The sequence below is a fragment of the Cervus elaphus genome, chromosome 30 (genome assembly GCF_910594005.1).
Source record: "Cervus elaphus chromosome 30, mCerEla1.1, whole genome shotgun sequence".
Taxonomy (NCBI): domain Eukaryota; kingdom Metazoa; phylum Chordata; class Mammalia; order Artiodactyla; family Cervidae; genus Cervus; species Cervus elaphus.
The window spans coordinates 15,230,225-15,236,134 of record NC_057844.1 but is presented as its reverse complement, the minus strand read 5'-3'; positions in this window follow the sequence as shown (position 1 = coordinate 15,236,134).

Sequence of the window (5,910 nt, the reverse complement as noted above, 5' to 3'; positions counted from 1 at the left end):
CTTCTTTATATTTCTCTCCTACTTCCAAGACTGTGACTTACCTTTGCATCCCCAACACCTACCACAGTGCCAAGCACCCAGTGAGTGGCTAATATCTTGTCTTAAGGATGACAAACTTGGGCAAACTCTGGGAGATGGTGAGGGACAGAGAGGCCTGGCATGCTTCAGTCTATGGGGTCACAAAGTCGGATATGACTTGGCAACTGAACAATAACAAGGATGAATACAGGCATACTTCATTTTATTGTACTTTGAAGATGTTACATTTTTTAACAAATTGAAGGTTTGTGGCCATCCTTCATTGAGCAAGTCTATTGGTGCTGTTTTCTTCCAATAGAATTTGCTTACTTTATGTCTTTGTGTCATATTTTGGTAATACTTGCAATATTCCAAACATTTCATAATTTTATATTTATTATGATGATCTGTGATCAGTGATCTTTGAGGTTGCTATTGCAAAATATTATCACTCACTGAAGAGTCAGATGATGGCTAGCATTTTTCAGCAAAAAAAATTTTTTTAATTGAGGTATAAGGCTATTGCATACTTAACAGGCTACACTATAATGTAAACATAACTTTTATATGCACTGGGAAACCAAAAATTTTGTGAGATTCACCTTATTGCAATATTTGCTTCATTGGGGTGGCCTCAAACTGAACCTACAATATCTCCAGTGTCTGCTTATATAGCATAAAATCCAGTCTCCTTGACACTTCGCTCTAGGCCTTCTGTAACCTTGGCCTGCCCCATTTTTCCAGTATGCCTTTTCATGGCCCTATTCCATTATAAATCACAAAGCAAACCTTTCCCCTAACAAGGCTTGGATTTTCCCACTTTGATAGGGAAAGTATCCAGCTGTCCCATCTGTTGTTTTCACTTGACTGGCCCTTTTGCCTTTCTCTGCTTATTGAAACCTACTCATTTTTTTTTTTTTAAGACCATCCAGTTATCCCTTCTCCTTGAAGCCTCCACCTGCTCTGGTAACACCTGGTTAATCTGTCTTTGATAGCTTCAGTCAAACACATATTTCATGACCTTATTCTATTTCATTTTCACCACAGCATTTAGAATGGAGATTTGGTCAAATAGACGCTAAGAAAACTGGGTGGCATGGAAATAATACAACTGCCTATCTATCTGCTGACTTTGCTGAGCACTCAGCCCTGCCCAGAGTGTATACATCTTGCTATTGAACGAGTGCTAGAAAGTGATACATCATAGGCACAGGGGCATGGTTAGAACACGATTAGACCAAAGTCTTTTCCTCTCTTAATTTTCTCTGGAGGAGTAGTGAGCTGGGCTGCAGAACGTCGAGTTTCCCAGCCAGTGTTCCCCCAGCAATGGTTTACAGGTCTATGGAGAGAGATTCCTCTCACTCCTCAGGGTGGCCGACCACACTCAGAACCACCTAAACCCCTGGGCCAGTGGTCTGGCTGTTAGCTCAGCGTGCCTCACAGACACCAAAAATGGGCCCTATTTTAAACTGGGTTTGGGGACACTGACCTTTGTCAAATTAGGACAAGACCACAAACGTGGGCGCACACACACTGCGATGGAAAATGGCTCTGTTTGGATTTAGCATCATCTCTGTGGGCAAAACAGGAAATCTGCCCCTTAGGTCTGGGTTGGTATAGATTCACAGATGACTGCTCATTCAAAACAGAGAGCTAGGTCAAAAAAAAAAAAAAACCTTCTAAAGTCACTCTTTCTGAACCTGGTGAGTAGTCAATAAAGGATGGTGGAACCTGAATGAATTACCGGATTCAGAATCAAGCTAAGCTCTGATTCCTTCTAAGATACAAATTTTTAGATAATTTTAAATTCATGCTTTCTCCTATGTTTTGAGCTTTATGAAGGTTTGGTTTTCCACATCAGGATTTTTTTCATTGGTGTGGACATTCACCTGAATCTTGACCACAACAGAGTTCTGCGTGCTGTTTCAGAAACCAGTCCTTGAGGTAAGAATTCACCTACTGAATGAGGATGCCTTCTAGGTGCAAGGCATCTCCTTCACCATTCACAAGCATGATTTATTCACTCATTTCCACTCTGGCTTCTGTCTCCATCCACAGAGTTAGTAAAAGGGGTCTTGATTTTATAAGGGCATTGTAAGCTGAATCCATCCTTGTAAGGCCTCCTCCCTTGCCATGGGAAGGACTCCCAGACAGACTCTGTGTTGTATAAACCCACATTTTCATCACCTGGCACACCTCCTCCACTTACAACCTGTGAATTCCCTTCCTTTATTCTAGCCTGGTAATGCTTCTTGCTTCACTTAAAAGTGTCATTGGGTTTCTGGGATCTTCTTTCTATTAATGGTCAAGCATGGTAAAGTCCTATGTAAATACAAGCTCGTCCAAAGCCTTCAGTGACCTCCACTGTAGAAATAAGCTGTCCTTCTTCTTGGCTCCTGACATTTTTTCATAACTTTTCTACTTACATGTACCACTTTTTCAAGTAATATGGGATCTTCAGATCCCCAGCAGGCTGTGAGATGATTGAGGCATTTGCCTCAGATGCAGAATTTAAGCATTCCCCCCAAAACTGAGTAACAATACATAACATCACAGTTTAAAAAATAAAAATTAGTGCAAAAATCCATGATGAACAAATATAAAAATTTTCAATAAAGACTAGATCAGTATTTTCACTTTTATTTTCCTTTTGTTTTTCTTTCAAATTCTTTCTTTGGCCCCAGATTCCCTATGATCTAGCACTGTTACTGATTCTGTCTTTTTTGGAAGTTTTAATATGTTGTTCATCATAGATTTTTGCATTGATTTTGATTATTAAAAGAATATTGCATTAGTGTGTTGTTTATCCTGATTCCCAAGTGTTTTAGTGTCACTAAATGTTGTGCTTCAGGCCAGTGCTCATTTGCCTTTCCCTGGATTCTGGCTCTGATCACAATAGCAACTAGCACAACCCTCTGCCCACTGATAGGCACTCAATTTATATTTCAGGAATGAATGAATGAATGAGTACTAGTAGAGATATTTTAGGTGTTTTTCCCCCCGTTTTTTTTTCTAAAGGCAAAATGACACCGTGCTCACAATCCAGCATCTGCCTGACATTTAGACAGACAGTGACACAGGCATGTTGTAGTAGTCTTAAGTTGCTGTATGTTGTGCCAGTCAGCTTTGCTCACTAATTAATATACTTGATCCTGGGCCTCTTTTGCTGTCACAGAGCGTCCCCTTCCAGTCTTGCTTTATCTCATAAACAATTTTCAAGAAGCTAAATAGCTGTGGATGTATAGAATCATCTTTTACCTTCTTCTAGTAAATTGTACACCACTAACATCAAAAATAACCTGTTTGGAAGTCCAGAATACTGGGGACAAGGGTTCTGTTGATGGTTTCTGCAGGAGCTTCAGTGGTTGCGTGGAGAGGACAGAGGCAAAGGGTTGGAAGAACAAACATGATGGAATGGGGTCTGCCCCTCAGAATAATACCCAACTTGGAGGAAAGTAAAATGTTATTTCATTACAACGGCACAACACAGAGGAGAGGTTCCCGTTTCTCAGGGGAAGAAGACACAATCACGGAGGCCTTGAGTCTGAGTCTCACACATGCTCCAAAGTTGATTCCTCAGTAAAAAACAAACATGATCATTCACAAAATCCTTTCACAAAATCAGCTTTAGAAAGATGAGCCTGTAATAACAAAACTGTTTCTCTGCCCTGGTAGGTGGCCTGTGATAATAATGTTTTTGATTTAGTTACAGGAATTCTGTCCAGCAAACAATGCTGTTTAAGTGTTTTCTCTGGGTTCTGTCCACATAGTAGTCACTGTCCTGAAGTGGGGAAAATAGATCTTATTTTGTAATAGTGATTACGATTTATATTTTTTGTCCTGTCATCAAATGATCATTAGCCTTTATCGATCCTCACTCCTTCTAACCTTAAGTAGTCCAAGGGTAAAAATGGATAACTAAATTAACTTTCAAAAAACTAGTGTTTCTTAGCAACTACCTCTTTGTTTCACTGACAGTCTTCAAATTGCTTATTTTTCCATCTTGTTCTTTGCTGTCTTATTGTGATGTTACCAAAACTTCACTTCTGGTATACCTCTGGAAATCTGGGGATCTTAGACCCAGAAATGTGCTCATTTTAACAAATTATCTTTCAAGGACAATATTTAGACACTTCTTAGACTATTAAGGAGCCTCACTAACACTAGGTTAAGATTTCACTTTTCATGAGGGCCTATTGTGTGCTAGCCACCAGGCTAGGCAGCTTTCCCATGCTATTTCATTGAGTCCTTTGAAGGGTCTGGCAGGAGAGCAAGTATTGTCAGCCCATATTGAAGAAATAAAAACCAAGACTCCAACGGGCTGTGATGTGCTCAGGTCACAGGACTATGAGGAGCAAGTCTGAGGCTTGGCTCAGGTCTCTTGCTTGTTGTGTTGCCTGCAACTGTCTGGTTATTGTCACAGGAGAAAATTTGCACCTCTTCTGCTTCAAGATATGCTAAGGAGATGTTTATACAACCCAAACTGTCATGTGGTTAGTTTCCAAGGGGAAATGAAGTCAATCCTAAGGTTTCCGATATTATTTAAAACTGTATGAAGAGACAAGCACCATGTGATCATGTCTCTAGACCCTGTGTATACTTTCCCTGAAATTTCATATTTTTTTCAAGGAAACTTCTCCCTTTTCAAAAGGATCACCCTAGCTTCCAAAAAGGCTTACAAGGAATAAGTTTTAAATCACCATGGAAGAATTGGTAAGGAATGGGAAAGATATGTATGGGAAAGAGAACAATTTGATTCTATGAAATGAAAAATGCATCAGAGTTTATTTGCCTGAATTTGGAGGGGTATATGTGGGCATAGTTGTGTGTGTGCTGGGGGTCGGAAGAGAATGTGTCAAACAGAAATTGAATGATGTTGGAAAAGACATTACTCTGGACCATATTTTTGATGAACAAACAATCAAGTATTCATGGCTACCACTCTAATGGATAAAATAACTCAAAAATAGCACAGGGAAGTAAGATAGAATAGTACAGCACAGTGGTTAGACCTATAGGCTCTTAAAATCAGTTGCATGAGTTTAGATACCAATTTTGCTACTTCTTGATTGTGTGACATTTGACAGGTCACTTAAAAACAAGCAAACACTGCAAGTTCAGTATTCTCATCTATACAGTGGACACAGTAACAGTAAGTACACGTCAGGATGTAAAAATTAAATGAGAATGCCTATAAGGTATCTAACTCTTCACAAAAATGTGCTATTATCAAAAGGAGGATATATCTAATATTTTTGAGCTCCTTGTAGCAGAATAGTCTACTTCTCAGGTTCAAGAAGTTGGAAAGAGTTAATCACGACAGAAATTGTCACCAAACTTAGCAATAGAGCAAGTGATTTTATTCGTGGAAGTCAATATAACCCCAGTAACTAGGCCTACCTACAAAACATGGGGAAGAGGACACCTGACCAACAAATAGTAATAATCACAAGACTGTCGACAGCTGAGCCCTCAGAACATCTGCATTCCTTTAATAATTAGTAGGCAAATAACCCTGCTCAGAGGCAGTGAATCTGCACCAAGCATACAAGCGGCGCCAGCAAAACTAGAAAAAACTAGCAGATGCCCCTTGCAGGAAATTTAATTAAAGGGGAAAGGCCTCTAATAATGTTCCCATTGTGCTTTTGACTTCAATTGGAGAAAGCAAACATTGTGCAAATTCTCCAGACCAGGAGGCTGGTGTGGAAACAGCCAGACCCATGGGCTTCCTTGGCTCCCGCCAACAGCCCTTGCGGCTGTGTCGATTGATAACCACTTCCCCAAAGTCCTGCAGTACTTTCAGATCAGCACAATTCTGGGTCACAAAATGGGTGGGAAGCCACAGAGTTCCAGGTCCTCTAAATAAAGTTAAAGATTGCACCATTTGTAATG